This window comes from Gobio gobio (genome assembly GCF_949357685.1).
Source record: "Gobio gobio genome assembly, chromosome: 10".
Lineage (NCBI taxonomy): Eukaryota > Metazoa > Chordata > Actinopteri > Cypriniformes > Gobionidae > Gobio > Gobio gobio.
The window spans coordinates 20571611-20584595 of record NC_137116.1 but is presented as its reverse complement, the minus strand read 5'-3'; positions in this window follow the sequence as shown (position 1 = coordinate 20584595).

Below are 12985 nucleotides of genomic sequence, written 5' to 3'. Positions count from 1 at the left end.
AAATCGCCCCCTATACCCTCATTCACTATTCCCTACATTAGTCCACTGATATAGTCCACTTCGAAAACGAGTGAGTGATTTCGGACACTAAGTCGCCGGAAAGGCAGCCGTTTTTGCAGTTTGTGCTTGCTGTTTGGCAGCTCCAGTAATAATGAAAAGATTTATCCTGAACTCTGCTACGGAAACTAGCATGTAACCTTAATCAAACAATATAATAATCATCTTAAATAGGATCATTTATACCTGTATGCATGATATTGGGCTGGACCAGTGCGGTTCGGAAGATGGATGGATGATTGATTCAGCTGTGGGCACTATTTGAGGGAACAGCCATTTAGTGGTGTCCGAAACCATAGTGGACGTTATTAAGTGCACTCATACAATCCCACAATGCACCACAATAACGAGTTTGCAACCGATGTATGCTTGACGGCTAGAGAATACCCATAATGCACTGTGAGAGTCGCGCCGTGCATTGAATGAATTCCCGCGTTTCGCCAGGAGATGGCATCGACTCACACACTTTTTAAGACCAATGATATTGGGCCCACTCACTTATCGTCTCTAATTGAGCACGTCTGTTTACATACCCTGATAAACACTGATTAAACGCGTTAGTAGCTTTATTTTCACTTTTCTAATATTTTCTTCATATTCATAGAAAATAAAATCCTTTCCGATCTGATATATGATGGAAAAAAGGATCAGTGCGAGTTTGGCAAAAGGCGAATTCGAACCTCTGATCGATTTGAGTCAAATCTTATTGTCAAGCCTCTTACCCCTACACAATTGCTGCTGATGAAGATTGTGTATTCCGTAGGTGTGTCTTCCTCAACCAGACGTTTAAACAAGCCGATATATTTAAATATATTTTTTGTAAATTGCATCTACTCCAGTAAAATGTTTCTGTTAAAGGACCCACCGACATTTTTTTTTGCTTCTGACGCCCATAATATTAATAGTAGCCTACTATAAAGTATGAAATATATAGGCCTACTACAAATATTATTATTATTTTTTTTAATTAAATGCTTATTAGTTACTTTATTATTCCCGTTTCCAAGTAAGTTCAGTGCCACACAAGTAAAGAGTTATAGGGTTAACTTTAAGCTTGTTGGCTCGTTTTTGGAGTAGTGGAGTAATGGAGAATGAGGGTAAATAGGGCGAATCGGACAGCGGTAAGTTCATTCATTCAGTGCGCGACTCTCAGTGCGTTGAGAGTACACCGTCTGGTTGAGTGAGAGAACGTTTCAAATGCAAAAGGAGTTGTTTCTCGTTTGCTCTCGAAATGCTCTCGCGGGACTTTGCTGTCATACGCCGATCGGGCATCGAACAAGCATATTCTCCAGCGCGTACATCTAATGTACACTCGTTATTGCGGTGCATGGTGGGATTGAATAAGTGCACTCAAAGACGTCCACTATTGTTTCGGACACCATTAAAAATGGATGTTCACTCAAATAGTGCCCTATTTAAGGGTATAGGGGGCGATTTCGAACACAGCCTATATCTCCCTATTCAGTCAGCTTCTGATTCAGAATGCATCAAAATAATGGAGTTTCAAACTTTTCAAAGGGTTTAGAATCTCTGTTTTGTCAATTTGGATCACGACGATCAATTTGCGTCTGCTCTTCTCCAAACTCGTCTCTTCTGTGATTGTGCATGCCCGCCGACACGCACAGCGCAAAACGACAAAGAGCTCCCATTGGTCAATCACTAACATTTTATCTAGGATGAATTCTCATATTTTTTAATATTCTTAATAATTTTTACATCTCTTATTAACTATTATTAAGGGAATATGAGATCGCTAAATTGTATATAAATTAACCTCTAACCTGCTCCCCTATTTTTGAGAATTCTTTGAAAACGATATACCCAAATGAAAATGTCTGCAGCTCTTAAACCCTATGGTCTATAATCATAAATATGGTCTTATTTTAAACTAGACACTTGAAATGTTGCTACCCAAGAGTCATAATAACTCGAAGTAATATGGGAACAGAGTAATATACATGTAAATATACATGTAAGTGACTCACTTTTTTTTTTCACTTAGGGAAAAAAATATGATAATTTAATGTTAAGAGCCTGAAAATAACTTAAATATAAAACTGAATGTCTAATCATGTCATGATTCAAATATGAGGATGATTCTCTCAGTAATGTAGCTTCTGTAAGCTTTTATGTCAAGAAAAGTCTAGGCGTCCTTTCAAAAATGCCATTTATTTCATAACATTTGCAATTGTAAAAAGTAGTTTTTCATTAAAATAAATCTGCAATAAACTGCTAATTATAATGGATAAACAGTTACTGAAAAACTAAAGCAACTATTTACAGAGATTACAAAGTGTAAAAAAACTCATTTAGCTGATAAGAAGTGTCAGTCAGAGTCTGCGTGCTCCACTGCAGTTTCTGCCTAAACACTGGCAGGCGCCATCAGACAGCGTGCAGACAGCGTGCCGGTGTTATGAAAGCCTACGCACTAGTAATATTCACCAAAGCCTACTTACGGAAACTGCGCAAGATAATGCCTTTTGATTGGTTACTAAGTCCATCAATCAAACCTTTGTTGGAAAGGCATTCACTGCATGAAAAGTGGGATTTTCGTCAGTATGTGGCACTGTAGATTGCCGTGAAACTTCAGATTTACGACTGTGCACGGCAATTTGCAGGCAACACCGTGGGCCTTGCTTGGCAGTTGTCCCCCCATGACCCCCCCTCCCCTTAATTCTAGGGGAGGCTTTAACATGTAAATGAACATGCTGTGAGCTACACAAATGCAAATCAGAGTAGCAGCAGGGGGAGTTTTATCTAGGTTCTGAATTTTTTTAACTAAAATATTTTAAGTTAAATGTACTCGTTTTAGTTCACATTACTAAATTTTTAGGGCAACCAGTTTGCTCCAATTTTTTAAGTAGATTCAACTTGTCCGGGCTAACAGAGTAGATTAATTACTCTGTATGTCATTAGCAATAACCAATGTTATGTAAAAAAAAATACACACAAAATAAAAAGTTACGGTGTTATGCCTATATGTAATTGAAGCACTTTTGCCACACCCATTAACTTAAATAAAGTGAAAATAAATATAATAGGTTTTTCTGGAGCTCCTTGGTGGTCTGAAACCTCAATGAGGTTGAAGAATATAGGGATAAATTAAGCCCCTCTGTGGACTGATTTCCGGACTCTTGTGATTCTCTATCTCTCTCTCTCTCACACACACGCACACACGCACACACGCACACACGCACACACGCACACACACACACACACACACACACACACACACACACACACACACACACACACACACACACACACACACACACACACACACACACACACACACACACACACACACACACACACACACACACACACACACACACACATATCTATATTACCAACAGGGGACCATCACTCCACACTGACCAAGAGGGGACCTGTGTTTCTAGTCATTTTGAAGAAACAAAACTTGGATACAAAATTTTGTTTTAAGGTCTTTTTTCATAATATAACTTCAAATAAGCATTTATTTTTTATTTTTTTAAACATGCCAAGAGGGGACCTGACCGATGTCTACCTATCCAACAGGGGACCTCCATAGCCTGCAATGGAGCTGAGTGTGTGAAAGGGAAGAGAGCTGGCAGTCAAGTCTTCATTATTTAATATATATATATATAATTATATAATGTTCACACAGGCATCAGGGAACACAATGAGCACACAACGGAGAAAAAGCCATGTTGTGGACATTACAGAAAAGAATTTAAGAAATTAAAAAATTCTTAAAATGAAGAATTATCTTTAAGAAATTCATTCTCTGTTGTGTCTTCATACTTACAGTATATGATCCGTCCACATCTCTCATTTAAGCTTATTTTCAAGAACACCAATACTGTAAAAAAAAAATCAGGTCTCCAATTGAAAATTTTCTAGTGACCGATCAAATCTAAATTTTTTAGTTGGCCAAATTGAATTTCTTGAATTTTAATTGAATTAAGGTGCATCAATTTACAGAAAATTTTCAATTGGAGACCTGAATTTTTTTTACAGTAAAGGTATTTCAATGTGTGACTTATTTTTAAATAAAACATAGTTTCTGCTCTCTAAAATCCCAAAAAATGTCCTTTGTTTTTGAGATTTTTAGAGTGAGATTTGATTTCTTGCACCAATAAAAAAAAATATATATATATAGGACTGGACAAGCAGAAATAGTTCTTTAAGGTAATAATCAACCCAGTCTCATATAAAAACGTACCCTGACTACATTGGTCCAAAGGGCAAAACGTAGAGGGGTTACAATAATGGCCCTTGAATTGTATGACTGTTACATTTTTTTTTGCCTATTCTTTTCCTCTTGTTTTGCGTCCAAGTCACGTGACTTTCAAGATTCCAGCCGTGAGAACAAAAAACATGGCGGACATTTCTCTCATTTTAGTGGAAAAAATCAGTATTTTGAGTTAGTTTCTGCATAAAAATAAGTTTTGATTACATTTCTAGCGAGAAATATGTATTTTATTTTCATAATATTCACTCAGTGAATGTACATAATCACTCGCTTGCTCGTTGTTGCGAAGATTTTTCAGATCTCTCCAGAAAAATGTGAAACTGTAACGTTTTGGTTGCTATGGACGCTGCTATCAACACATGTGAACGTTATCATGATGAAATTATTTATTGGGTTATCATTTTTCCATTATGACATGTTGGAGTATGATTCTCAATTTAATCAGCCATCATAGTTTTGTTTACATTTATTTATTTTTATTTACGCTATTCAGACACAAACAGTAGCCCAACCCCGCCCCTAAACCTGCCCATGTGCGTTATATGATATAAAACACAGAATATTACAGACAACGGGCACACTTTCTTGAAAAAGTTCAAGTATTCCAACTGTTCCGAGGTCAAACGATTGATTTGTGTGAAGAAAAGATGCGCCCCGGTGTCACAATGAAGAAGACGCCACAGGCCGGCTGCAAGTTAAACCCATAGATATGTATACGTAGATGCCTCATTCGACCGCTCCAGGCACGTCGACGCGCCGCCATAGAAACAGTCGCTAAAGGGGTATCTACGTATACACCTCTATGGGCTTACCCCTCGGCGTCATGAAATCGCGCTGAAGAAGTCTCGTTCAGAACACATCGCGATGTTTGGCATCAGTTTACGTGTCCCACGTGTTGGTGAGTTAATAGTCATAAATGATGTCCTAATGTTTGATATAAAGTATTTTCTGCTTGTTATTGATCAGATTATGTTCAGTCACTGCATTATATCTTTCATCTCCACTCAGGCTTCACATTTCTTTGCTTTCTAAATCAACACACCTTAGGGTGATTAAACACTGTCACGTGACGTGCTATAGACCGTTAAACATATTTCATATTTTTATATCATATTATTAATATTTAATAATAACTACTAGTGTAGTTTCAACGTGGCATTTGTAGTAGGAGCACAATAAAAACAGCAATGCTTTTACCACAGTATTGGTAGTTTTAATGTGATGCAGGTGCATTAAAAGGACATTACATCATGCTTACCATGCTTTTACCACAGTATTGGTAGTTTTAATGTGATGTTTGTTGTAAATAGACAGTAAACACAACACTTACCATGCTATAAATGCCTTTTAATGTTAAATCCAAATATTGTAATGTAATAGTACTTTTTACTGTATATAATGTATGTATTATATATGATGACTTTTTTTCTCTCTCTCTTTTTTTTACCTGGAAAGAACAAAAGGGCCTTTCGGACTCAGTCAGCCCATTCTTGTTCATGGAGAAGTAACAGAGAAGACCGAAAGCAGCAACAGCAAATATTTGCAATGATAAGTAAGTGTTGGTTTGAACTCTTTATCAAGCATTTGTGGTTACTTAAACATATTCTTACAAACCGCATGGCTCAATCAGTAAGAACATATTCTCTAAGTCTTAATAATTCACAAGATTTAACAAGTTGTCAAATTCATATGATACTCGTACATAATCCGGCAGCTTTTACTCCGACTCCTGCCATTGGCTACTGCCTCAATTCCTGTACATATTTATCATGATTTTTGTAAATCATTTGCTCCCCTTCTTGGAAAGTAGTCGGATGTCCCACACACTGTCAGAAAGTTTATATTAAGTCCAATATTTTCTTTAAATTTATTACAAATTGGGCCCTATCTGTTCATGTAATATTAGATGTCTCTTCAGACCTCATAACCTACCTCTGTTTGCAAGAGTAGAAATGCTCACATGACATCAGATATTCGATTATTTTGTCATAATCAGATCAGTTGTACTGCTGATAACGTCCCGTTTTGCATGTAAATCATTTATGTGATCAAAAAAATCAAGAGAATAATCAACATTTTTAAACAAATTCATGTGTGCTATTAAAGATATACTTTCAAAAATGGAAATGCACACATATCAGTGAACTTATTATATAAATGTATTTAACATTATTATGCAACACTTTTTACAGAAAGAAACAGTTATGAAAGAGTTATGCATGAACTCACAACTTGCATGCAATGTAATGAAATTTCCTTTCTTTCTGTCTTGCAGGAATACTTGCAGATTACTTTTTTTTATTTATTTTTTTATTTTTATTTTTTAGATCTCTACAATATCAAACTCAACAGTTCTTTTAAGAGCCAACCCTCACAAGAGCTACTAGTGAGTCGCAGCGAATCAGCCCTTCAGGTAAAGTTTCTAGAATATTTTACTATATCAGTATTTACTAATCAAATGCTCCCCTGAATCGTATTGTAACTGTCTTAATTGATATGTTTCAAAAACAATAGTAATTGCACATAGAGTAAGTAAGGCTTTCTTGTTTTACAGCAGAGAAGAAAGACCAGACCTTATATCGAAGGAAGCTAATCGAATAAGTCCTTTGTTTAGGGTGAGGAAGGAACATGGCCATCTTGTGCCCGAAGAAGACAGAAAAGTGCGCAAGTCCATTGGTATGTCCTGTATTGAAGCAATGCTGTAATATGTAGTACAGAATTTGATGTTGATTTCTTAAAGAACTATTCATTTCAGCAGTGATCATTCTTTCTACTCTGATAAAATATGCACCATTATTCATGTGTAAATCTTTTTATAAACCCTAAAATGAGCAAATGAGGTTCTGTATCTTGGATTTATCTAAAATGGTAAATATCTGTTTCCCTTTTTGATACAATTATTATTACAATGATTGCCTTTTAGCATAAAGGCTGGAACTGGACTTTTGGCCTTCAATTCTTAAAGTGTGATAAAAAGCATTTAGTTGATATAAACTCCAGGTTTTTCTCTGTTTTGTAGACCATGGATGGTTCTGGGTAGCTTTGGAAGATATTGAGTTGTGGCATATATTAGGAATCAAATAGTAGATGTTCTTTGAATTATGTGAAATATCTGGTTAATTTTTTTATACTTATTTCTTATACTCCACAGACTAAAACACATTGCATTTATGTTTTAAGATGGATAGCAAGAGAAGGCACACACTTCAGAAGATTCTACAGGAAAAGACTAATGTGCAGCCAAGGAGGAATACAAGAGGCAAAAACTCCAGTCTCTGAGAACTATGCATGGCCATGGGTGCTTCATAACAAGCATGGTAAGTCTTGTGCCTCTGTACCTATTTCTTAATTTTTCCATGAAATTTGTATTGCCATATTTTAACAATTTTACAATGTCCAGGCTATCACGAGTGATGCTCTTGAAACAAGTGACAGAAGAGTATGTTGTCTTAAAAGAAATCTAGCATCACTGGCAAAGGCTAAGTAGAGACCATGCCTTTCTAAAATATATTTTTAAAGATCTGCTGTTTAAAAGGTTGCTGTAGATATGGGTAAAATAGTTTTTGTTCAGTACTTGGCTAATATTATGTGCTGCAATGTTATATACATAATGCTTCAGTGTGTATTATATAATGTACTGACTGCGGCTTTGTAAATTTAAATCAGGAATGGGCAAATCTGGGCCTTTTGAAATGGAGAGTTTACCTCCAAGACTAATCGAGCACGCCTGAAAATTTTAACTAAAGTCTTCAGGTTTACTTATAGATAATTATAGGCAGGTGGGTTTGGGGTTGGAGCTAAATCTGCAGGACAATGGATGCTGAGGCCCAGAGTAGCCAACCACTGCTTAAATCATGCAGAACATATGCTAACCTGACTACATTAAACTTATTTTGAATTGTGTTTTTGTTTTACTTTTAGACCAGGACTGGAGAATGCCTGACTATGGGATGTTAGAACTTCTTCCTCTGGTTGAGAAAAGGCTACACCACATCAGTGACCACATCATCTGTTTATCAATTATACACTGTAGGGTACAAGTAAGCTAATTGCTTAGAAGAAGAAGAACAAGATAGAACATGGACATGATAGAGGGAAGAGCAAGAAACCAGTCTAGCTGTGATAATGAATCATTATTTTTCAACACAATATCAAATCTGTTTTCTGTATCATAGTTGACTGGATGGGATTCTGTGGCACTCATTTGTGTGGCTTCAGCAGCTGTGAATGGATTAATATGATGTTAATGTATTTTTGAAGACCCATTTTTATTTATCTTGAATCTCATTTGTCTTTATGCTACTGTATCAACTGTATACTGTATCCTCCAATAAAGTGTTGAGTGATAAAGTATGGTGAATATTGTGTATGGTGTTTGGAAAGTAAATACACATTTCACAAGTTTATTTAGGTTATCTAATTAATTACCAAGATTCTTTTACTTGAGACATAAACCTTTTTTATCTGGTTATATTATATTTGGTACAATGCACCAAAAAGTTGCATATACTTGCATGCTGTGACAATTATGCCAGTTTTAAATGCCAGAAATAAAGGACAGGATTACAAACACTTCAAGCTTAACTGAAGATGATCCATGTTGATAAATCTGGTACATCTACTACTGCAATAAAAATTAAAGCATGCACATTACTGATGTCAGGTATGTGAAAATACATGAAATTTTGGCAATGTCTCTTTTGCTATTGGTGCATTGTCCTAAATTTAATAATAATAGTGAAGTGTACATATGAATAGTTTTTGTTTACACTGGAAACTGGATAATTGCAAGTTGTTGCGGGTTCATACATTATATTTATTGGTGTTTATCCATAAAAGAAAAAATAAATATTAATAATAATTATATTACAACATTTCTTTCAAATATTTCTGCATTTCATCAGATGGTCTCACAATACCCATCAAAACCTAATACAAGCATGATGTTAGAATAGAAAAGAGAAAATACTCTGATATTTAAATGTGACTCAAAGTTTGTTGTCCATGATGAGGAGAATAGATCTGTGTATGTTGTACTGCCCTTCCGCCCTCAGGGACCCAGTAGAGGCCCCTGGAAGAGCAAAAAAAGCACATTTCAAATGGCTGTTACTCAAACTCTGGTTAGCGCATCACAGAGAAAATTGGCAGGACAACTGCTTATGCTATGTTTTCTAAATAATGTTGGGCACAGTTTTCAGACAGATATGGAAAGCTGGCATAAAGGTTTTCTAAAAGTGCTCACAGTAAAATATAAAATTTCAACCTGCCCCTCATATATGTCATAAAGGTTTACACAATGAACATATTTAGATATCCAGTTGTCCATTAAAGATGTCATTTACTTAGCATTTATTGTTTCATTATTAAACGTTTTAAACTACATTACCCATACATCTCTGTCATTGTACAAATGCAATGGGAAACATGGCGCTGTAGTTCATTGAAGTGTGCAGGAATTCTTAGGGTTAGGGTTGGGATCTCGGTAAAGGAGTAATTTCTCACAACATAGCGACACTTTATAATTAACTTAACGCATTATTAACGTAATAAAAACATCAAAACATACTTTGTAACGTGAAATGCCGTTTTATATGGGTTAAAAGATAGCCCAATCACAGCGAGTTCTGCAATAAAGTCACAGCCAATGACAACGCAGCAGAACAGAGGCGTCACACTTACTTGTCCGTTTATGGTAAATGATGACAGATCTCATCCGGTTTCAACTGAAGGGCTAGATTCCTTAAATATTTACTATTTAGGCTGCTAAATATTTATTTCTTAAATATTTATAAGCTACAACAGCACGGGTAGTTGCAGTTTTTGTAACTAAAGATAATTGCATCTACTAATATACATTTATTGTGTGTGTGTGTGTGTGTGTATTATATGTGAATAAATAAGAAGTGATTATATATATATATATATATATATATATATATATATATATATATATATTGAATCACTTCTTTATGCCATTCTTCATCTGAACTGAATTAAAATAAATGTAACAAAAGCATAATGAATGCACACAATTTTATAAGCATATTCCAATATTTAATGTCAAACATTTCAAAGACAAATGTAGTGCCCAAACTACTCCACAACAGTATAAAGAAGATCAGTTATATATATATATATACACAGAGAGAGAGAGAGAGAGAGAAATATATTGAAACATAACTTTTCAAAAAAATAACCATTATGAAGTACAAACAGAGACATGAGGTGCGACTTTATTATCTGAAAATATATTTGTTTCTTCCCTTAAAAAAATAAATAGGCAAAAAAAATGTACATTCTCAACTTTAATACTATTTCCTTGTGATTATTGTTCACTTTTATTGTAACTAAATGAAAGGCCAATTCAAATAGTTAATGATTATTATAAATGTTAACCATTTTCAGTAAGAAAATTCTTCTATAAAATACATTCATATTACATTTACATTAACAAGGTAGTGATATAATGATACCATAGATGTAGTTATGGTGGACATTTACTATAATGACCACTGTAATAAAAGGTTTAATGAATAAACATTGATTTCAAAAGGTATTCACTCTCACTATCTTCATTTGTTCGAACAAACACCCGCTATATACAAATGCAGATATATACATTGGACTATAGCATCATGAAGTCGCTGCATGACTAGAACTAGTGGATGGCAATACATTTGTCCCTTACTAAAACTCCTGTTGAGCACTGATGCTTTTTTAATAAAGGCATAGGCAGACATCGAGTACAGTTTATGAATATTGGTTCTGCATATATCGAAGAGATCATGAGGAGGAGTGGTACTCCACGTGAAGACTTTGAGAAACTGTGGCATAGCAAAGGGTGCACCTCACTGGACATATCCTACGCATGCCCAAACAACAACACCCCAAAACAGTTATGAAGTGGACACCACCAGGAAGACACAGGAGACAGGGAAGACCAAGGAAGACATGAGACAGATGTTTCGCGAAGACCTGAAGAATGCAGCTGTTCCATGAGAAGATGTGAAGAACGTGGCCACAGATCGAATATGTTGGAGGACACATGTTGCCCAGTGTGCCCAGGACAGGACATGATGATGATGTTGTCCCTTTACATAACTGTAGGATTTCTTTCTGTAAAAAGTGTTGCATAATTAAATGTTAAATACAGTTCACTGATATGTGTGCATTTCCATTATTGAAAGTATATCTTTAATAGCACATATGAATTTGTTTAAAAATGTTGACTATTCATGATTATTCACTTGATCTTTTGATCACGTAAATGATTTACATGCAAACAGGACATTATCAGCAGTACGCTACGGGGCAGTCGTGGCCTAATGTTTAGAGAGTTGGACTTGCAACCCAAAGGTTGCGGGTTCGAGTCTCATGTCCGGCAGGAATTGTCGGTGGGGGGAGTGAATACCAGCGCTCTGGGTGTGTGTTCACGGTGTGTGTGTGTGTGTGTGTTCACTACTGTGTGTGTGCACTTGGATAGGTTAAATGCAGAGCACAAATTCCAAGTATGGGTCACCATATTTGGCCACACGTCACTTCACACTTTTCAGTACAACTGATCTGATTATAGATTATTATGACAAAATAATCGAATATCTGATGGCATGTGAGCATTTCTACTCTTGCAAACAGAGGTAGGTTATGAGGTCTGAAGAGACATCTAATATTACATGAACAGACAGGGCCCAATTTGTAATAAATTTAAAGAAAACATTGGACTTAATATAAACTTTCTGACAGTGTGTGGGACATCCGACTACTTTCCAAGAAGGGGAGCAAATGATTTACAAAAATCATGATAAATATGTACAGGAATTGAGGCAGTAGCCAATGGCAGGAGTCGGAGTAAAAGCTGCCGGATTATGTACGAGTATCATATGAATTTGACAACTTGTTAAATCTTGTGAATTATTAAGACTTAGAGAATATGTTCTTACTGATTGAGCCATGCGGTTTGTAAGAATATGTTTAAGTAACCACAAATGCTTGATAAAGAGTTCAAACCAACACTTACTTACCATTGCAAATATTTGCTGTTGCTGCTTTCGGTCTTCTCTGTTACTTCTCCATGAACAAGAATGGGCTGACCGAGTCCGAAAGGCCCTTTTGTTCTTTCCAGGTAAAAAAAAGAGAGAGAGAAAAAAAAGTCATAATATATAATACATATATTATATACAGTAAAAAGTACTATTACATTACAATATTTGGATTTAACATTAAAAGGCATTTATAGCATGGTAAGTGTTGTGTTTACTGTCTATTTACAACAAACATCACATTAAAACTACCAATACTGTGGTAAAAGCATTGCTGTTTTTATTGTGCTTCTACTACAAATGCCACGTTGGAACTACACTAGTAGTTATTATTAAATATTAAAAATATGAAATATGTTTAACGGTCTATAGCACGTCACGTGACAGTGTTTAATCACCCTAAGGTGTGTTGATTTAGAAAGCAAAGAAATGTGAAGCCTGAGTGGAGATGAAAGATATAATGCAGTGACTGAACATAATCTGATCAATAACAACAAGCAGAAAATACTTTATATCAAACATTAGGACATAATTTATGACTATTAACTCACCAACACGTCGCACACGTGAACTGATGCCAAACATCGCGATGTGTTCTGAACGAGACTTCTTCAGCGCGATTTCATGATGCCGAGGGGCAAGCCCATAGAAA